We start from the raw sequence: 23,639 nt of genomic DNA on the forward strand, positions 1-23,639 counted from the left end.
CAGCCGCCGCCCTCCAGCAGCCCAGCTTGAAGGCAGCACAGAAGTAAGGATGGTAATACTGCAAACTGCCTAAATAACCTTGAACCTCAAATAATCCCCTTTTGGATCAGGACCCCCAGTTTGAGAAACACTGGTCTCCCCATGAAATCTGGTCTTTTGTGTGATTTTACCCTATACCAGATGTGGGCAAACTCTGGCCTGGGCCACATTGGCCTGCGAGACCGTCCTGCTCGGCCCCTGAGCTCCTGGCCCCTGAGCCCAAGCTGTCCTCCCTACCTGCAGCACGCTGCCACGTGGGCAGCACTCTGGCCCACCACTCCCGCTGGGCAGCACAGGGCGCACAGCTGGGGCTGGCGTGGGGAGCGGGAGCGGGCGCTCCTGGGGGGCAGTCAGGGAAGAGGGGACGGTTGGATGGGGTGGAGGTTCTGGGGGGGGGCAGTCAGGGGATGGGGAACTGGGAGGGTTGGGTATGGGAATCCCAGGGGGCTATCAGGGGGCAGGGGTGTGGATAGGGGTTGGGGCAGTCAGGGACAGGGAGCAGAGTGTTGGAGGGGGCAGGGTCCCGGGAGGAGGCAGTCAGTGGTCAAGGAGAAGGGGGGGTTGGATGGGTTGGGAGTTCTGAGTGGGGCAGTCAGGGGGTGGGAAGTGGGAGAGGGAGGATAGGGGGCAGGGACCAGGCCGTTTGGGGAGGCACAGCCTTCCCTACTCAGCTGTCCATACAATTGCACAACCTCGATGTGGCCCATGGGCCAAAAAGTTTGCCCATCCTTGCCCTATACTATACTGATTTCATGGGTCCGTGATGTGTTTTTCCTTGCTGTGAATTTGGTAGGACCCTATCCATGAGCTTGCAAATATTATTGCCAGTGGCTCCAAGATTTCTTCAGCTAATTCCTTCATTACCCTCAGGTGAAAGCATCCAGCACTGATGATTTGAATTCATTCAACTTGGTCAAAATATCTGACATGTTCTTTACTTGTATCAGTCTGCATCCCTTCCTCTTTATTGTTTAAGGTAACTTCTCTAGTCAGCCGTCACATGTTATTTTTTGTGAGACGATTGAAGCAAAGTAGGCATTGAGCAGCTCTGCTTTCCTATCACCTTTCTTTACCAGCTCACCTTCTCCACTAGCAGCCAATTCACACCATACTTGATCTTTCTTTTTTGTCTGACATGTTTGAAGAACCCCTTCTTGTTGTCTCTAACATTCCTTGCCAGCTGTAACTCATTCTTTGCCTTGGCTTTCCTGATTTTGTCCTTACACGTGTGTTATTCCCATGTATACTTGGTGACATGCCCCTCCTTTCATTTCCTGTATATATCCCTTTGGGGTTTTAGATAGTTAAAAAGCCCCTTGTGCAGCCACATTGGCCTCCTGTGGCTCTTCTTATCTTCCCTCTGCATCAGAATAGCTTGATGTTGAGTCTCTAGTATTACATCTTTTAGGAATTGCCAGCCCCCTTCAACTCCTTTTCGTCCTAATTGGTAGGACCTTGCCTACTATTTCTCTGAGTCAGTTGAAATCCACCTTTCTGAAGTTCAGTGTCCTTGTTTTGCTGTTCTCATATCTGGAGGTAAGCTGGGGAGTATTAGGAAACTGCAACTATGCCTGTAGACACTGCAGGGAGTAGTAATAAGACTTCTGCAGGACTTTGTGTCAGCAGAGGAAGGCACCAGCTGAGAAACCCTACGGAGAAGTAGGCAGCAGCTACTTGGAAGCAAACGGACAGACAGACCCTTAGGGCGGAGAGGCTGTGCCCAGCTGAAATTGGGATAAACACTTTGAAATTTGTGTTTGGTTTTGTTATTTTGGTCTACTGGCAGAAGGACACTGAATTGGGCTTGGAGGGCCAGTCTGTACCCAAAGGACTAAATACATGGGACCCCTGGTGGGGATTGTTGAATTACCTGTGACTGAGAGATCTTCAAGAGCCCTGAAGAAGGGGAAACAAAGTAAGTAGTGACTGTCCTACAACAGGGTTTCCAGCATTACCGTGAGACATGGCTGCTTCCTTTACAATTTGTACTCAAGAACCGTTCAGCCCCTGCTCTAGAGTCTCCTTTGACAAAAGCTAAGTGAATGGGCAGCAAGATGGCAGATGACAAATGACAAGAGCAAGGTAATGCCCGCTGAAAGAAATAATTTGAACTACTCATACAAGCTGCTGGATTCTAAATTACCTGTAAGCACACAGGAAAAGACCCAGACATCTCAGTGAAAATCTCTCCTGCATGTGCAGTTGCATCAAAAAAGCAATCCAAATGTTAGATTGTAAAGGCAGTGGGATAGAAAATAATACTGATAATATTACATGTTTTATTATATAAATGGATGGTGCACCCTTATCTGGAATACTGTGTTCAGTTCAGGTCAACTCAGCTCTCAAAATTTATAGCAAAAACATAGACAGGGCCTGGGGAGAAAAGACTAAAATAATGAGAAGAATGCAAAAACTATCATCTGAAGAGCAATTGAGAAGCACTTTTGACCCCTCTCTGCTCTCTGAGTGCACTCCCTCTAGGTACTAGCCCCCTGAATCATCTTCACCTCTCTTAAGGTAGAATCCTGTAATTCTCTCACTTTCAGACAGGGACCTGGGCTCTGGTTCAGCCTGTGGTTTAACCGTGCTTACCCAGAAGGCCCAACTGGGTTTGGTGTCTGCAAGTATTTCTTTCAGAAGTTTGTGACTAGTGACTCATACTGGTGACTAGAGAGCCTTCTCGGAGCAGAGTATCATTTAATCTTAACCATAGGCACAAAGCATAAGACAAAAAGAGAAAATACTATAAAAGTGCTACGTGCATGCCTGTCTTATCCTAAGCTCTATGGTAATGGGCCAGGCAGGTTTTGCTTCTTCCACTCCTCCAGCAGTCTGTTTCTATGTTGGTCTTTCCCTGGAAACAACCCTCTGACAATTGCCTCCTTCACCATCTCTCTAGAGATTGATATATTTTTTAACTGTGTGCAGTGTGCTTTAGATCTTTTGGTTCATAACTGGCTGGAACCTGCAAGTAGCGTCATCCACACGAATAGCTCAGGCACTGTTGTCTCTTAGTGACTTCCACTGTGTATACTAGGAAGTTGCTTGCCTGGAGTCATGGTGTTGCCTTCCTACAAGTTTCCTAACAGCCAAGCTATTAAACTAAACCAACACATGCCTACAGCATACATTCCAATGAAGCCACACCGTAACTATTCCAACTGCTAGCTCACATGGGCCCTAGGATCCTCTTTAGGGCACTCTCCTGAGACCTGGGAGACCCAGCTTTGACTCCCTGCTCTGTCCAGGACTGCCTCGGTGACCCTGAGCAAGTCTCTTTGTGCCTCAATTCCTCATCAATGAAATGAGCATAACAATGCTTCCCTATATCACCAGGATGCTGTGAGGACATTCATACCGCGAGGAGCTCAGGTACTATGGTAATTGGAGCCATAGCAGTTGAAAAGATTTGTTGTTCAAGTGAGAGAAATGAAGGTGTATGACAGAGATACATGAAATGATTTGAGTGGTATAGAGAAGGGAAACTGAGTACTCCATTTACAGCTGGTGGCAACTAGCAATTCCCATTTTGTAGGAAATTCTGACACTTTATTAAATTCACTTTCAGTCCAATTTGGAACAAACAACTATTTTCTAAACTTCCCAAGAAAGGGAATTTTTGAAAATTTTTGGTTTGGGAATTTTTTTCAGAACTTTGAAACATTTTGGATTTTTGAAATATCTATTTTTTTCACATTATTTCATGACACATCAGTAGTAATAGGGCATAATATGCTATAGAACTACTGACATCATAATATGACAGTGTTTCAATTATTTTTATTTTATTTTAAAAATCATTAAGAACAGCTAGTATTTAATGCTGATTGAAACAACTTACCTTCTTTTCTAGATCAAAGTGTCTCCTGTTTGTATTGTAATAAAACAAGATGACATGTTGATACATGTGATATGTATGATACATTAAAAAAATTCTACAGGAATTTTCATCAAAATTGGTATAATTTCACAAAAAAGTCAGATTAACCAAAACAATGTTTCGCAATGAAAAACAAGTTAGATGAAAATTTTCCAACCAGCCCTACTCTGAATTGCCTTCTTACATTGAAAGGGAACAATTGTAAAATACATTAACACAACCCATAATTAGCCTATGGAACTCATTGCTTAGAGCTGTCATTTAGGTCAAGAGTTCAGTAAAAGTCAAAAAATGTTCAGACACTTGTGTGGCTAATCTGAACAGACACATGCACCTCAGAGGATTTTTAAAATTATCATTAATCATTTAGAAAGGGCATTAACCCTCATGATTAGGCTTGGCTGATTTCCATTTTTAATAATTTTGACAGATAAATCAATGTTTATTTTAAAATTTTTCTAATTTTATCCATTTAATCTTTCACGGTTGCTGGAAAATGGGGTGGGTCAGACAGCTGGGGGTCAGACAATAATTATTTCATGACAGAAGATGTTGAGATTCGAAGAGGTAAGCTTTCTAACCATTAAAACCAAACTCTTATCATATGTCAACATTTCAGCCTTAAATCAAGTTTTATAAGCTCTCAAGCAGCATTTTTCTTATTTTGCCTACAAGTACATTATGATTATTAGCAATGGAAATATTTTTTTTCGTCGTTTGTGTGCGTCCACAGTGAAATCAGTCAGTGACTATAACAGCATTTAAAAGAGAACTAGATAAATTCATGAGGTTAAGTCCATTAATGGCTATTAGCCAGGATGAGTAAGGAATGGTGTTCCTATCCTCCGTTTGTCAGAGGGTGGACATGGATGGCAGGAGAGAGATCACTTGATCGTTGCCTGTTAGGTTCACTCTCTCTGGGGCACCTGGCATTGGCCACTGTTCGTGACAGCATACTGGGCTAGATGGATCTTTGGTCTGACCCGATACGGCCGTTCTTATGTTCAATGTTTTTTGACGCTTACCATTAAAAATCAAATCCTTCCAAATCTACTAATGATTCAGGACATGAACCAACCTCTAACTGATAGGAGTCAGGAGGAAGCTTCTCCTATAAACAGGATTTTCTATCATTGTCTACTAGGGAAGTTCTTGCACCTTGTGAAGCAGCCCATCCTGGCCATTGTCAAAAACAGGACACTGCACTAGATGGACCGTCAATCTGAGCCAGCCAGGCAATTCCTATTAGCAGTTCAGAAGCACATGAGCTTTATAACAAACACACAGAAAGTATTTCTAACAGGAGATAATTGGGCCAGATGTTTGGCCTTGTTGAAGTCCGTTTGCACCCACCAGACCAAGCACAAAGGGAATTTAAACTTGTCTTATGTGGACCGTTGAGAATTCCTTCACTCTAGCAGAAGCCTCAGCTGGTGTAAAGCTAGCATAGCCCTCTCCATGCCAGCTTCTCCTAACCACACTACTGTCGGGATCGGTCCAAAGGCCGGAGGGTAAAAAACCAGAGAAACTGTACTCCACCCATTCTTGGGGGTGTCATGGCTATGCAGAGGAGTGGGTGCAGAAGCACTGCAACTTGGAGCAACAGAAGGATCTGGAGCCAATTCAACCCTTAGCTGGTTCCAGGTTGGGAAGGTGGTGTATGGCCACCCTTTGCCACGCCTCTGCTCGCAAGTGCTGAGCATAATCTTGGTACAGCTGAGGATTGAGTCCATCCCTTCCTACAGAACCCAACGACCAAGTAATCAGTGCAGACCATAACATAGAGATGGCCAAACAAACGGCAGGTTTGGCTGATCTCAGCTCTCACTGGCCGCAGTTCGCCGTCCCAGGCCAATGGGGGCTGCGGGAAGTGGCGCAGGCCGAGGGACGTGCTGGCCGCGGCTTCCTGCCTCCCCCATTGGCCTGGAGCGGCTAACTGCAGCCAGTGGGAGCCGCGATCGGACAAACCTGCCAACATGGCAGGTAAACAAACTGGCCCAGCCTGCCAGGGTGCTTACCCTGGCGAGCCGTGTACCAGAGTTTGCCGACCCCTGATCTAAGCATAAAAATTAATGAGCAGTGGCTTAAAATCTCTCTGACTATGGAAATGTAAAACCCCCTAATCTCTCATTTTTTCTACACAGTCTGCTTTACAAAAATATCTTTTTGTTATACAAACACTTTGTGCAATACATACCCCTCCTTATCTTGCCATAATAAATGATCTTGTGGATGCGTCTCTAGAATCATAGAATTCAGGGCTAGAAGGGACCATCACTGGGTCCTGTCCCTTATCATCACAAACAAACCCATTATATAATTGCACTCACAAATTTGAACAACTCTCTCATAAAACTAATTAAGTCATTTCCCCCCACAACTCCTATTAGGAGACTGTTCCAGAACCTCATCCCTCTGTTAGAAACCTTCTTCTAATTTCCAGCCTTAATTTGTTCATGGCCAGTTTATATCCATTTGTTCTTGTGAAGCCACTAACCGTACAGTTGCTATTAATTTTTACTCTCTTACTCTGTCCCTTTTATACACACGCACACACACGCACACCGAAGCAGCTGATCCATCTTAGGCAAACTAAATTGTGCTTTGGACAGTGCTCTCCTCTCCCCCAGGGAACATTCCTCTCGTCAGTTGTGAAGTGTTTGCCACAATGCATCTGGTAATGACATCCTCCTTTGGTTTTTTCCCTGCTTGCAGCAAGACTTTTTACTCCATTCTCTGTAATAACTCAGATACAGGATTTTTGGTGCTACAGATTGTTAACCTCCTTACCAGACTCACCCCAGCTGGCAGAGGGAAATGCAAAATGTCCAGTGCACCCTGGGGACGGGGGCAGGGATTTATCTTCCAGGGTTGCAGGCAGTATTACTCTTTACGTTTCCACTGCAGACACCATAGAATCTAGGCTGCTGAAAAGATACTATGAATCATGGCTTCCCACAGCTACCCTGCGATCTTTATCCCCATAACCTCTTCCCCTAGTGGACTTTCCAGTATCATGCAAAAGTCAAAAGAAAATCTGTTCTCTGGATGTTCAGAAACATGGGAGAGCTCTCTAACTGAGTGACATCAGATGGTAAAATAATTGGGGTAACTGTACATAGGTTAACCATAAACATGCAGAATCAGGAAAAACACTCGTGCCTTTTACTTCCAAAGGATACATCTCTACATGGGCTCAGCCAGTGGAAAGAACTGATAAACACCTGAGCTGGCCTCATGTATATTTCATCTAGTAGACAAGAGTAATGAACATACCCACAAGCCAGTACATTAACTTCTGTCACTGTATGACATTTCTTTAAATATTACAGATTGTATTAGCATTTCCCTTCTCCCTGACTAGCCAGGGGCACGGTACAAGAGTTCAGAGCAATCTACTAAAACTACTCTACAAAGGGAACCTGCAGGATCCTCTCTTACTTTTGCTGTTCAGTCTCCCTTTTAACAGGACAGCTTTGGAGTCCAGCATTCCACTGCTCAGCAAACTGCTGCACCATCTCTCCTAAATCCCCATGAATTCTGGGGTTTTCCTTTCAGAGAACAAATATACTTTCCGCAGGGAGGGGTGGGGTTCAACCACAGACACACTCTGGGAACAGAAATGGGATGTTTACCAGTATCAAAATTGGCGATATTCAGAACAGTCCTCTCTGAACAGTAGGGCAGAAATACCTGTGCAGAACCTCTCTGGGGAATCATTCAGCTTTAGTGACTTCAAAGGCTGTAGCACTAGCACAAAGGGCTCCTGAATTCATCTGCTTCAAACTATATCAGCGATTCTCAAACTTCATAGCACCGTAACCCCCTTCTGACAACAAAAATTACTACATGAGCCCAGGAGCAGGGGATTGAAGCCTGAGCCTGCCTGAGTCCCACTGCCCCAGGTGAGGAGGCCAAAACCCAAGGGCTTCAGCCCCAGGCAGGGGGTCTGTAACCTGAGCCCTGCCACCCCGGGCTGAAGCTGAAGCCTAAACCCCGCCAACCAGAGTTGAAGCCCTTGGGCTTTGGATTCAGCCCTAAACGGTGGGGTTTTGGCTTGAGCTTCAGCCTTGGGCCCCAGCAAATTTAACGCCAGCCCTGATGACCCCATTAAAACAGGGTCACGGCCCACTTTGGGGTCCCCACCCACAGTTTGAGAACCTCTGTGACTTATCTAATTTTTCTAACTAGATTTTTCTACCACAGTTCATCACCTAGTGCTGATAAGAATCCATATGGCAGGACTATCCTTTACAGAGTAAGACTGATAAAGTAGGTTAGACACACCAAAACCTGAGCATTATTAATTGATATTATTTGTATTACATAGCACCTAGGAGTCCCAGGAATGGATCAGAACCCCATCGTGCTAGGCACTGTACAAATATAATGAAAAGTTGGTCCTTGCTCCAAAGAAGCTTACAATCCAAGTATATGAGATGAGACAACAGACTGACACTGGCATATGAGAAAATAATTAGACAATATTGATCAGCACAATAGGCTGTGGTCTCAGTAGGCTTTGGTTGCTCAGCTTGGCTCTCAGTCCTTCAACCCTGTAATACTGGCAAGTCCTTAAGCTACTAACACTTGTATGGATGAAAGTACAGCTGGGCATGCACGTGGGATATATGTGTGTGTGAATCACACACGAGCTCACACAAGTGTGCACAACAGGCCACTGAGGGGAAACTGCATCTCTTTGCACTAGAGGAGTTTGTTTCCATGGGCAGCCACCTTTCTGTTGCTCACTCCATGTGGTTCAGCCAGACTCACACTTCACAGAGCTCGCCTAGATACAAATCCCTGCTCCAGAGAAGGGATTTGAACCTGGGTCTCCCACATCCCAAGTGAGTGCCCTAATCACTGAGCTTCCCCCTCAGTGTTGTGAATCCAGCCCTTTGTTTTCAAAATTTGTTTGTTTTTATTTTAAAAAAAGTTCAAAATGCCCAAAATCGAAATGAAATGTTTTGTTTCAATAAACAAAATGATTAGTGTAGACATCGTGGCGCTGCGATTGGCCTCTGGGAGGTGTCCCAAAATACCTGTTCCGACCTCTCTAGTCATCAGTTTGTACTCTATTGCCCTGCCCTCAGGTAACCAATGATCATCCCCACCCCATAAATTCCTTTGGAAATTGGAACATCCCCTTCCTGTCTGCTCAGTGATGCATGCAGTGGTGTCAGCGCATCTCTCCAGGTGGCCATGCCTACTCCACACATCAGGTGATCCCCTGCTTGGAGCAATGCCAAGCTGCTGGACCTCACTGGCATTTGGGAAGAGGAAGCTGTGCAGTCCCAGCTGTGCTCCAGCCATAGGAATTATGATACCTACAGACAGATTTCACGATGCATGACAGAAAGGGGCCATGACCGGGACACATTGCAGGGGGGGGGACACCATTGCTGCACACAGGTGAGCTGCATATGGGTCAGGGTGGAAGCCGCAGGCTTGGAGAAGACCCTCCCTTGAGTCCCTGCTCACCCTCAGCAGCGAGATACCTTCCATAATGATCCCCTCCTGTGAAAAGTGTGGGGACAGGAATGATTATCAGGCCACCCCTACAGTGCTGGCTCTCCCCAAGAGTCACGTGCCCATGTACAGCAGGGTCTGGGAAGAGTGATTTACCCTCCCCCTGTGGTCATTCACCATTTTGCGGGTCTTGTGGCTCATGTGTGCTTGCCTGGGGTCAGCCAGTTAGTGACAGATGTGTGAGTACTGGCTGTGTTGTAAAGCGCTGAATCACTGTTGTCTGTGTTGCAAACAATACCGCTTCTGTAAAATGTTACATTTAAACTTCACAGAGAAGATCTTGGGAGCCCAGTCTCCCTCTTTGTTATCGGCAGCAGAACAGCTGCGCAGAATTAGAAAGCAGCCAAGAAGAACTAAGGAGGACTTTCTGTGTGACGTTATTATGCACTCTGCCACCGAGAAACAGGAATTGAAGGAGAGGTGAGACAGTGAGAAAAGGGACCAAAAAGAGAACACGGCATGCCACAATGAAGCCATTGAGCAACTCTTAAACATTATGGAGCACCAGGTGATACTAGCTCTTCAAACTGAGCAGCTCCCCGCCCACGCTCCCTTGCAGGCATTGTCACAAAACTCTTTCCCATGTGCCCCCCAGATACCTCCAACACACTCTTATCAACCTTTTGGCTCTAGTCTCTACCCGTGGCATACCACTCCTCCTTCCTCACAGTCCAGCACTGTGGACTCCCACAACCCACTGCACTCAACAACCATCCCTCTGCAGTTTAGCCCTGCTGAAATGCAGCACCCACTGCATTGTATTCCAAAGGAGAAGGTTGGATATGATCCCTGGACATATATAATTCTTTAGCCGTCCCAGGACCCCTACTCCTCCTGGGACCTTCCCTTCCCCCATCCCTGCTGATGTATCTTTTCATTTGACTCTCGCCTCCGGTTGTTGTCTTTTAATAAAAGAATTGCATTGGTTTGAAAGCAATCTTTAGTCTATTAATTGAAAGCAAAAAGAGCACTGCAAAGCAACATACAATTATGTTAACCCCCCATCTTGCATCAGTGTGAACACACAACAGTGGTTTCCCTTTAGCGCTCTCTGAGCGGCGATATAACTGCAGGTGCTGTAACTTTGCCAGTGTAGATGTGCCCTAAGTCAGTTTAACTACATCAGCCAGGGGTGGGAAAAATCCCTGGGCGATGATATTAAGCCAGTCTATGTCCCCAGTGCAGAAAGCTCTAGGTTGACAGAATTATTTCGCTGAGCTTGCTCAGGGAGGTAGATTACCTACGCAGACAGAGACCCCCTCCCATTGGCGTAGGTAGCATCTACACTGAAAAGCTACATTGGCACAGCTGCAGTGGTGCAGCTGTGCCAGTGTAGCAGTTCAAGCGCAGACAAGACCTAAGTTACTTTTGAAAATGGGATTTGGGCTCCTAAATCATTTAGGCACTTTTGAAAATTGTATCCCTTGTCCTTTTGCTAGGATGAGTTGGGAGAGTTCTATTATTAATACCTGCCCAATATGACACTTGTATGGATTTAAAAAAAAATGTTTGTACATGCACCTAGAGCATGAGAGTGGTGCGCTTAATACAGGTTATTAATCATATGCAAACTGTTATTTAATATTACATCATATTATACAGACTGGGCAAGATTCCCACCTGGTATGTATGGGAGAAACTTCACCAGGTCAGAAAGTGGCTCATGGTTTCTGGAGGAAGTTCACATGCTCTGTGTTTTTTTTAATGTTTGCCTCAATGATCAATACTCTGCCCTGGAATTGGTCACAGAGACACTGCACAAAGGCTGATGAGGCTTAAGTGCTCAGGCCTTTGCCGCATGCTATTATTTCACCATCCATCCCTGCATAATCACTGTCATTCTGCAAAGGTTAGGTGTTGTAAAATGAGGACCATGTTTAAAGGTTTTGTGCTTGCTTTTGTAACAATAAATGAGAATGACAATGCTAGTGGTAGTAATGGTAGAGGCAGTAACAAAAATAAAATCCCCATTGTGGCTGCACTCTAATCTTTATAAATGCTGATCATCTTTTGTCTTCTTAGAGTCCAGAGGCTGCCATACTGTTTCAAACCTTTCTTCACAGAAACCCCTTTAAAGTTGAGGCATGACTGAAAGCACACAACAGTGGCACTGAAATGGACCATGTAAGCCTGAGTGTGACAGACACCTCTGCCCGCTCTTGTGAAAACTGTTGTGCATCCATTTAATGAGGTAACTGATGACATATAGATATCACCTTTGCTCCTTCCCTACCTGGGGACTGAGAGGTAGAGCCTCAATTATGAGACATCCTCAAAGAATTCCTGCCTCCGCTGTAGGAATTCACGCTCAGGTTTCCATATATTCACAGCCAATGGCCCTTGCTCTCTGAAAAGGGCAGGCTGAGTAACATGGCAGACATGGCTTAGTAAATCTTCGGAAGTATTGTTTTTTAAACTGAATCTAGGGGTTGTGAAAGGTGATGGGTTGGTAACTATGATGCCCACTATTTCTCCACCAAAGAGATACAGGCCAGACAATGACAGTAGTAGCTGCACTCCCAGTCAGCCTTATGCCTGTTCTGGAAGCACCATGTCTATGGGAAGGCAGGCAGCTGAGTCTCCATGTCCAGTCTGTCCTTAAAGGCAAGGCATAAATTCTGCCAGCTTTAATAATTGCTTTGATTTCGTAGAACTGGACTGAGACCAAGAGAAAAGCTTAGTGAGATCAGCACACCCATCACATAGGAAAAGTGCTTGGGCACAGGAAACACGCTGCTATCAAAAAGGTACCTTTGACGGCATATTCACAAATGAACTGGAAGGTTCATTCCCTTTATAATCACAACTGACAGAAAGAGCTCATATTCAACTTAAAAACACAATATAAAGTTCCTCACCTATTCCTCAGACTATATACTCAAAACATTTGCTCCTAAAAGTTTCTGGAGACCTTGATGTAGCTGTGACACAGAGGCCCATTTGTGGTTCACTACTCTGTGTCCACAATTCATGTCAGCCCTGACATACTCACTACACCTCTGTCATAAACAGATAGCTAAGGGTTAATGTCTCTTTCACCTAAAGCACCTGACCAGAGAACCAATCAGGAAACTGGATTTTTTCAACTTTGGGTGGAGGGAATTGTGTGTCTGAGGGTCTTTGTTTCTGTCTGCCTGCTGTCTCTGAGCTTTGGAGAAGTAGTTCTATTTTCTAATCTTCTGTTTCTAAGTGTAAGGACAAAGAGATCAGATAGTAAGTTATATGGTTTCTTTTCTTTGGTATTTGCATAAATATAAGTGCTGGAGTGCTTTGATTTGTATTCTTTTTGAATAAGGCTGTTTATTCCATATTCTTTTAAGAAATTGCCCTGTATTGTGTTATCTTAATACAGAGAGATCATTTGTATTTTTTCTTTCTTTTTATATAAAGCTTTCTTTTAAGACCTGTTGGAGTTTTTCTTTACTTCAGGGAAATTGAGTCTGTACTCACCAGGGAATTGGTGGGAGGAAGAAGTCAGGGGAGATCTGTGTGTGTTGAATTGGCTAGCCTGATTTTGCATTCCCTCTGGGGGAATAGGAAAGTACTTTTTGTTTCCAGGATTGGAAACGGAGAGGGCAAGTCCCTCGGTTTGGATTCACAGAGCTTGTGTCTGTGTATCTCTCCAGGAGCATCTGGTGGGGGGAAGGGAAAAAGGATTATTTCCCTTTGTTGTGAGACTCAAGGGATTTGGGTCTTGGGGTCCCCAGGGAAGGTTTTTCAGGTCACTGCCACCATTTTATAACCTTAGTCCCAGATCTGGACCTTAGCGTCCAAAATATGGGGGTTAGCATGAAAACCTCCAAGCTTAGTCACCAGCTTGGACCTGGTACCTGCTGCCACCACCCAAAAAATTAGAGTGTTTTGGGGCACTCTGGTCCCCCTGAAAAACCTTGCTTCTCTAACCAGCCCAGTCATTAGGGAGAGACAATGAAGGTCCATTTACATATCAGGTAAATAAAGCCATCAAGCTAACAAGTGGAGGAGAAGACAGCATGGTGTCCATGCCCCAGTAGGAGAGACACATTTGATCTTGGTTTTTCTTTTCAAATAACACATTGTAAAGGTTTTCTGGTCTATAAAGAGGGGCTTGAACCTCAGGCAATAAGCAATTGAATCAACTGATTGTTTATCGTTATTATAAAAGTGTTTGGAGTAAGGTCTTTTCTGAAGCTAATGACACATTCACTAGTGATTAATCATTACCAAATGCATGTATTAACACCACATAAGGAAATATGGCTATTTAATTATATTAAGCTTTAAACTCTGTGGTCAAACATGGAGAAACCCTTGCAGACAGGAGAGAAGGCAGCTATCAAACTGTCTCAAATGAAATTAAGCAATGAGTGACTAAAAACAATGGAAGCCCTGTTTACATAGAAATCAGCAAGGAGATGGAAAGCCAACAGGAAGGGAAGAACAGCACGATGACATCTTGCCTCTTGAAATAAGGTCATTGAATTGTGGAAGATATAAACAAAGAGAGAAGCCATCTTTGGCATCCATCACTAGACAGACAAGGAGCTGGAGCTCTTGCTTACTAAGAAAGTTGGGTCCTTCAACCAAGAGGGGCGCTGAAGTCTCTGGGAACTGAATATAGGTGAGAAACCCACTTAGGCAAAGATCTGTCGTCTGGGAATACCGGGGAAACTAACTTCTTGTACTTCAGTGGAAAGTCCTGACTGAGGGAAAGTCAGCCATGGCTGGGAAGAAGGAAGATTGGTGAGAGAAACCATCTTGAACAAAGCCTGTACCTTGCTAGATTAAATTTTAGACTTTTAGATGCATGTTTTCACTTTTATTAGCTTGTAACCATCTCTACTTTTATTTCCTTTATTTGGCATCACTTAACCTATGTCTTATTGTTAATACATGTTTTGTTTTTACTATAAACCAACTCAGTGCTGTGTTTGAAGGGAAAGGTGTATTTACCCCAGTTCCGTTAATACGCTATAATGTGCTTTTGTCTCTTTAAAGGACCAGCCAATCTTATTATTTCTCTGAGTGATCCAAGAGCGGGCTGCACATTGCAAGGCACACAGCTTTGGGGAAATTTGGGACTGGGAGTGTGTTGAGGTCACCTTGATATTTATAACAAAGGCTGGTGGAAGAGTGGGGCTCTAGATAGGCTACCGGGATCAGCACGGAAGAACAGGGATGCTTATCACTCAGACACTCAGGGTCTGACTTGTAGGCTGGCTCTGAGAGTCTCAAGCTAGGATCCACAGCAACAAAGCACTGTAAGGCACCTAGGGTTGCAGGGCAAGTGGTGACAACCCCCTGAACTTGATTGCACCCTGAAGTGTGACAGCCCATGAAGCAACCCTGGAAGTTATATTTGGAGCACATTCAAAAAGAGAATTCTTGCATTTTCTTCTTCTCCTTGTTCATGTACCATCAGGATAAAAAGTATGCCTGAAATTCTAAATATAGTTATATGCCGCATGCAGAGGGATGAACTCATCGATGATCTATGTTACAGATTTGTGATGCATAGCTCATTAGGGTTTTGCTATCTGATTCACCAAGATTTCGATGAAGACAGATTGCTATATATGAAGAGAGGCAAAGAAAAACTGATCAACCTATTTAATGAAGGGACAGACCTTTGCATACAATATGGGACAAGGCAAGCTCATTTAAAATCAGTGTGCAGCTGGTAACCACTGCCCTTATGCCACTGTTTGGCTTGATTGTATTTAGGGAGCTCTCATCATACAGTATCTATTTAATCAAAGAAAAGGAAACTCACACTTGTCCAGGAATTAGGGGCTTCATCACTAATCCAATGGGGGCTATTCTTGCGATTTCACTTTCATGCATGTTGGGGAAAAGAGAGCTCTTCATTTTATCAACATTGACCACACAGATCACCCACTTTGCAGAATCCATGATGACTGCATTCTAGAGAGAGTATGTCCTCAGGGACTGTAATTATTCATCTTCCAGAGGACACAAGATCTATACTACACAATTGCTGCAGACAAGAATTAGTACAGGTTTATCTCATGAGTGAAAGTATAATCCATCTTCACTGGCATGATTTAGTAGGTGCAGCATAAGAAAGGAGATAAAGTGGGTCAAACCTGTTTCAGTTTACATTTATTTGTGCACAAGTGTTCCTGTTACCCAAAAAGGTGCCACTCAATTCCTCATTGCAGTGAATACATTTTGGTGACCCACAGGAAATTGGTTTTCATAGACTACAACATCCTATAGCAGATCTGAAAACATCTGGGAGGCACGTGTGCTGAGTTTGGCATTACAGACTGTTTCCAAGAATGCATTGCCACTAATGATGATCTGGCCTAATTTCACACCTGTCATGAGATCCAGCAGCAGATCAAGGAACCCAAAGTCCCAATTACTACTGGAGACAATAGACTATTGTGATGGGTTGGACCCCTTGGGAAGCCACCTAATGTGTGGACATGCCACTGAGTCTACCTGTTCTGCCAGCATGGGTCCCCTTCTTCAATGTGGAGAGAGGTGTGCACACTTCTTACTCCCCCACCATTAGAAATTAAAGAAACTGGGATTAACAATATACAAAACAAATTTTATTAACTATAAAAGGCAGATTTTAAGTGGTAAAAGGGGAAACAAACAGAACAAAGCAGATTACTAAGCAAATGAAATCAAACACGCAAACTAAGCTAGTTTCACTAAAGAAATTGGTTACAAATAATATTTCTCCCCCTACATTTATTGCAGGCAGTTTGCAAAGTTTCTGTGGTTCAGAGTTCTAATTATATTCCCGTCTCAGTCTGGATTCCCCACTTGCCTTCCCTTTTGCAGTGTTTCTTCTTGGGCCGACAGGCCATTTAGAGGAGGAGTCCTGTTTGCCTTCCTCCTCACCCTTAAATAGGATTTAAGGAGGGAATCCTTTGTTTCCCAAACTTGATCCCCCCCATCCCTTACAGTGGAAAGTTACAAAAACCCTCAGGTAATGTTTAGTATCAGGTGACAAGACCACCTGACTCTGTAGGATTCCAGCATCCATGAGTCAGTGGCAGTATGGAGCGCCGATAGGAAGGCCAAGCTTTTCACAGTACATTGTCCTCGCTCATGGGCCATCCACCCTGCCTGGCTTTTCCACTGTTGTACCTGAAGTGTTAGCAGTGGGCATCACCCAAAGTAGCATAGCTGAAATACAGATACATAGTCAATATTCCTAACTTCAGATGCAGAAATGATATAGGAATACAAATTGTATAATCACATTCAGTAAATCATAACCTTTCCAATGATATCTCATGTGAGCCCTCTTGTATAAAGTATCTCTCAGTTATGTCATATTCAGATCATAAGCATATTTTCATAAAGAATATGGAATGACACGTCACACCTATTCTTAGAAGTTGGTGGCAATGCTAGCACAGGATTGGTTATGCTAATACCTGTACTAAGGACCTGAACTAGTTCCAGTAAGAACTACATCAGAGGTTCGCTCATTTTTTCTTCAAGCAGACCATAACTTGAGAGGATCGTGTTCATCATCTTCTCTGCTTACACTCATGCTCATATAGGCCACCTCCTCTACTACTCATAACAATAGAACATGTATGTGGCAACTATAGCAATGGCTTACATAGAAAAATAATGTTAGGAAAGTTAACGTAGTTGTGACATCTGTTGATGCAGTATAGCTGCTGACACCAAACAGAAGAGCCAGCTCGGTGTCATCACAGCTCTCTGTGGAGGACCAATGGTACAGGCATCACAGTTTGGGAACCTTCAAGCCAGGTGTTTCAGAAAATCAACCTGAGTTGAACACTTGTGTACTTAATGAAATACTGTGCCCTTTCTCCAACCTCCTTCCCTCCTGGACACTTGTTTTAATAGTTTCATCCCAATATATTTCTAAATGTCGTGTGTACTGCAAGTCCCTACTTTCCTTTGTGCACAGTGCATTTTTCTGCATTCTTCCCCCCTGCAGTAATCCCTGTTTTACCTCAAAGACAAACATAGCTTGTCATTTTCATCCTGAAGCATAACACTGTAGAATCATGGACTCAAAAATGTAAGGCTGGAAGGGACCTTGAGAGATCAACTAGTCCAGCCCCTGTGCAGAGGCAGGACCAAGTAAACCATGACCATCCCTGACAGGTATTTTTCTAACCTGTTCTTAAAAACCTCCAGTTATGGGGATTCCACAACCTTCCTTGGAAGCTTATTCCAGTTTTTAATTATCCTTATAGTTAGAAAGTTTTTCTTAATATCTAACCTAATCTCCCTTGCTGAAGATTAAGCCCATTACTTCTTTCACCTTCAGTGGACATGGAAAACAGCTGATCACAATCATCTTTAAAACAGCCCTTAGTATAATTGAAAACTTATCAGGTCTCTTCTCAGTCTTCTTTTCTCAAGACTAAACATGTCCAGTTTTTTTAACCTTTCCTCATAGCTCAGGTTTTCTAAATTTTTTTTTATCATTTTTGTTGCTCTCCTCTGGATTCACTCCAATTTGGCCACATCTTTCCAAATGTGTGGCACCTAGAATTGGACACATCACTCCCCCTGAGGTCTCACCAACGCCGAGCAGAGTGGGACAATTAACTACCATGTTTTACATAGAACACTCCTGTTCAGACACACTGGAATATTAACCTTTTCAGCAACTGCATACCATTGTTGGCTTTTGTTCAATTTGTTATCCAGTATAACCCCCAGATCCTTTTCAGCAATACTACCATCTAACCATTTTGTAGTTGTGCATTTGATTTTTCCTTCCTACCTGAAGTCCTTTGCTTGTCTTTACTTATAAGCATCTTCTTTCATCTTGCTGATTTCAGAACTATTTGTCAAGGTCATTTTGAACTCTAAAATCCTGTCCTCCAAAGTACTCATAACCCTTCCCAGGGTTGGTGTCAGCAAAGCATTAATAACTACTCTTTGAGTACAGTCTTTCAACCAGTTATTCATCCACCTTACAGTAATTTCAGCTAGACCACATTTCCCTAGTTTGCTTCTGAAAATGTCATGTCAGACTGTGTCAAAAGACTTATTAAAATCAAGATATATCACGTCTACTGCTCCCCACCCCCACTAGACCATCAACCCTGTCAAAGCAGGAAATTAGGTTGGTTTGGCATGATGTATTCTTAACGAATTCATACTCACTTACTTATAATCCTATTATCCTCTAGATGCTTACAAATGGATTATAACTTGTCCAGTATCTCTCCAGGTATTGAAGTTAGGCTGACTGGTCTATATTCCCTGGGTGCTCTTCGTTCCACTTTTCAAGATAGGGAGTATGAGTATGTCTGCACTGGGGATTAATGCAATGCTTTTGATGAGTGTCTGGTAACTTGCGGTACATAATAGTGTGCCCATGGGACATCTGTTCTGTTTCAATTCACATTGTGTGAACACAGTGGCAGTTTGCTGTAAACTGAGTGAGTAGCATTCTTAGGGGTTTCCCAGTTTCTTTCTTCATGGCTGAGCAGCGCACATCATGGGTTGTTTTTTATGTCAACTTGTGGATGCAAAGTGGAAGCCAGGTGGGTTTCTATTTAAAAAAAAAGTTTCTGCTATCTCTACCCCATGATTCCTTTCCGGGTGGGCTAGTGCCAGTTTCAAATTGCTGTCTGCCAGTGTGGACCCAGAAATGCATCGTTTCACTATGGTAGCAAGCATGAATATGCAGAGGCTGCTCAGGCTGTATTACAGTATTGAAACCTGGATGCATTTGGCATTGGCACCCACTGTGCCACTGAGCAGATGATGTGGGTGTAGGAGAATATTTAATAGCAGCATCAGCAGATCTCCAGCAACAGGAGAACACTGCGAAATTGTTGTAGCATGACGAGGACACCAAGCTGTTGGAGCTAGAGGACTGGTTCCTGGATCAGCCACACAGTGTGCAACATCATTTCTGCACCCAGCAAGCAAGCGTGGAATGATGGGAGAAGATCATTCTGCAGATCTGGATGACCAGCAGAACTGACCCCAGGATGGGGAGGGCTACCTTTCTGGACATATGTGCAGAACTGACCCCAAAGCTTCAATGACAGTGTACCAACATGCAGTGCCCCATAGCCATAGAGAAGCAGGTAGCCATTGCCATCTGGAAACTGGCTCCCCAAGAATGTTACCATCTGTAGTCAACCAGCTCAGCATTGGGAGATCAACTGTTGGGGCCACAGACATACAGTCTGTGATGCCACGTGTAAGATACTGTCTAGCAGAGTTATAATGATGGACAATGCTCAAGAGGGAGTGTCTTTGTCTGGCTAGGGGACAGTGAGTTGGTCCATTGTCACGAGCATACGTGAGTTAGTGTAGCTGTAACCATTGAGCCAGGGCATTAGCACCCTCCTTTGTCAGCACTAAACCTGACCAAGTGCCTTTGCTATGAGAAAAGTCTGTGGATTTATTGGGTGGTTCACTCAATATCTGCTCTGGCAGCTGTCTGAGCAGAGCTGGGACAGCACATGGTAGAACACACGGGAGAACACGCACAGAACCGAACAGCTGATGACAAGTACAAGTAATGAGGCATAAAAGTCAGAAATGGTTACAAGAAAAATAAATATAAGATGTTTATGAATGCCTAACTTAACAAACTATATCAGATTCAAGCAAAGTTTCTCACCACATGCTTCCAGCAGTCTTACTAACCAAAGCCTGTAGGTCAGGATCCCTCCTCCAGAGTCCAGTGCTTGCTTCCTTTTTCTGTTCAGGTGCAGTCAATGCAATAAGAAGGGAGAGAGAAAGGGGTCCCTTGGGATGTTCGTCTCTCCTTTTTATAGTTTAAGTCCCTCTCTTGAAAGACATTTCCAGTCAGATACTAGGAAACAAAGGGTCTATGGGGAAGGATGTTCTCTGCTGGCTTTTTCTCATTTGTTTGAGCTCTCTGTTTCCTTTCCTGCTTAATGGCTCTGTTTACTGCTTAAATGCAAATTAAGCAGAGCACACATTCCTTCATTTAGGGCAGACGTCTTTGCCAACCACAGTTTGGACAAGGCTGTGGGATTTGGAACATGCATTATCATCATCATACAGGGAAATCTTATAACTTTACATACAATGTTGCAAACATATTTTATCAGGCTGATACAGACCAGCAAATTGTGAGTTTTCAAATTATATCTTACAAGACATGCCTTGTACAAAAAATATTACAATAATGTGTAGGGTGTGAAGACATGGGTATATTCTGTCACACTATGTGTCTATCATTTCTCCCCTGCCAGGGTACAGAATTTATAAATAGCAAGAGGTATTTCTCCGTGACACTCGAAGAAGTGGTTGACCACCACGGGTTACCCACGCAGGGTTGTCTGGAAGGGACTTCACTGACAGGATCTTTCAGAACTCAGTTCAGCTTAAACTAATGAAGAAAGGACATTAACCATGTGGAGACTGGAGACCCTGATTATTCTGTGATGCTTTGGTTAATGAAGCCATACACAGGCTGCTTGGACAAAAGGAAGCAGGGGTCAACAATGTGTGCATGGTAAAAATTTTGAGGTAGGTGGTAATTTTTAAAAAAATTGAATGACTGAATGACATAACCACCTCCCAATGTCTGTCACTAAGTACGGTAATTTTGTCATGTGTCTGCCGTATAACATGGTGGTGCTAACCTCTGGAAGGAACATTTGAACTATCATCTCAGTAGCTGCGGAATGGTGGTCAAGTGCGCATTTGGCCGCCTGAAAGACAGATGGTGCTGCATATGGAATCACTTGAAAGCAGCAGAAAAAAGTCCCAACCATTATAGCTGTCTGCTGTTCACTGCACAATAGTTGTGAGAACAAGGGGAAAGCCTTAATGATGGATGGGAGGCTGAGGTGCAGAGACTTGCTCGGTGGTTCAAGCAGTCAGCAAGGCATTTCACAGAGAATGCTAACACCCAGGGGAATATTGTCAGCAATCCTATTGTTCATATTTTGAATCTCATGCTTGAGCGTATGTAGCTGTCTGTCTAGCTGCTGATTATGGAGGGGGAGGTTGAGGTAGCTGAGAGCGTGCAGTATTGCTTATGGGTGGTGGAAGTTGGAGGTGGTCTATCTACCTTTGTAAAACCACATGAATTATTTTAGCTTTCTTTAAAGGATTGTATGTGCTATGTGCAGTGATGAGTCATAATGGCCAAAATAGATTTTAAATGGTTTTTATTGTGAACCAACACTAAGAAAGTTTTAATAGAACCCGTGGATAAACAACAATATCTTTTTTTATTTGAAAATATATTTACCAAAACAATCTACTAACTAATCAACAACAAACAAAGTTTTACTTATGCTGTAAAGTTGTTTTCCAGGATGGTCCCTCCCACCCCTGACCAGAGAAGGGGCTTGCAAACTATACTGGACGGTGGGGTGGGCTATTCCCTATAATGTGTAAACCAAAACTGAGCAAAATTCCTCAGTTTTAAGTTCTGCTTTATCTCCCCTGTGGACATGGAGAATGTGAAAAGAAAAACAGACAGAGTCCTGCAATGTATCTTACAGCGCACTTAAACGGCAGCAGGGAACAGGACTGTTTGAGTGCTTGGTACACTGCCCGGGTATATCTCATGTAAACTATAAACCCCAGTCAGACTTCTTTTCCTGTAGCCACTATCTCAATAAACTGTTACATTTTGCACACATGATTAACTGTGCCATGGGGAGTGGGGGGGAATAGGATAGAGGCCATGGCTGCATCCTGCCATCCACCAATTTGGGCTGGTGATCAGGATTGTAGGGGGCAGCGTTCATCAAGGAGGACAGATGAGGGAAGAGGAAAGGAACATAAGCAGATGTGCAAGTGCCCTCTGTGCCACAGTCCTGGAAACTGTTGATAGTTATGTCTTTACCATGAGACAGAATTGCCCAGATGGAGCAGCCATCATTTTGGAAACACGTATGGAGAGAGGGGTGGGGTGAAGGGAACCACAAGAAACATGGATTGACAGACAGAAGGAGGAAGGGGCTGCATACTCAGAAGGGCTTCTAGCTCACATCAGTCTAAAATGGCTGTGGCTGTGAGGCACTTGGAATAGAAGCCAGAACAACAGTACAGCATAATAATAATAAACAATAAATGGGAAAGATTGTTACTTACATGCTGAAGTTGCCTCCAGGGGAGCTGCCTCTTTGGTCCCAGCCTGGGTTTCTGGTTTGGGACCCAGGATTGGATGATGAAGGGCAGGAATTGCGGTACTTTGCAACAGGCCATGGCACAGGCCATGACTGTGGCTGGTGTTCTAGCTGACTGACATCAGGATCCTGGGTTCCAAAAATATCCTGGCTCTCAGGGGGCAGCTTCTCTCTTGCTCATCCTCTAGTGGGTCTAGTCCTACAGTCCTTAGTGTAGGGGAGAGGAAGGCTAGCAGGCTCCTCATGGTGTTTGGGATAGGTTATGTTATAATTGTGTAGGATTCTATCCATTTCATCATAACATGGAGAGGTCGCCTGTCCCCTGCCAGACTGTCTCCTTTTGTCCCTCTTTTCAATGTACTTACTCCTGAGCTACTTGCACTTTACCCAGCACTGGTCAGCATCCCAGTCATGTCCCCTCTCGGACACCTAATTGACAATGTCCACAAAAAGGTCCTTATTCCTGTGTCTGACCACAAGAACGACCTGCACCAAAGCTTCTCCCCACAAGTCAATGAGATGCAGGATCTCAACATGGCTCCTGGCAGCTGCATGAGGCAGGCTGTGAGGCTTTTGGAGTGCTATCTCGCTTGTACTGCAAGAATGCTCACACACTCAGATCCAGGAGCAAATGGGCAAACTATGGCTCCACACCAGCTTTTAAAGTGGGGAGAGGAAGTCCTGGAAACTTGACACCGGAGCAGAGCGGGCACACACACACACATGGACAGGTCGATCTGCAGAACACTGTGGTATAGCTGTTGGAAGCATGGGGAAAAGTGGTGTGCAGCAATTGCGTCCACATGAACAACAGACCACATTAATTCAATTTGCAGCAAACGTAGTCCACTTGGCAAGAGGACTCCAGAGTTCACAGCAAATGCAGAGTTAGTGAGCAGTGATGGGCTGTGCCATATGTACACAACCATTTTCAAACTCGATTAACTTGGTTTGATCCACTTTAAAAACCCCATGTAGACCAGCCCTATGTTTGCCCTTCTCCAGTCCTTGGAGATCTCACCCATCCTCCATGAACCCTCGAAGGTAACTGCTGACAGTTCCAAGATTGCTTCAGTTAGTTCCTTAATTAC

This window comes from Gopherus evgoodei, chromosome 3, assembly GCF_007399415.2.
Source record: "Gopherus evgoodei ecotype Sinaloan lineage chromosome 3, rGopEvg1_v1.p, whole genome shotgun sequence".
In the NCBI taxonomy this organism is placed as follows: Eukaryota; Metazoa; Chordata; order Testudines; family Testudinidae; genus Gopherus; species Gopherus evgoodei.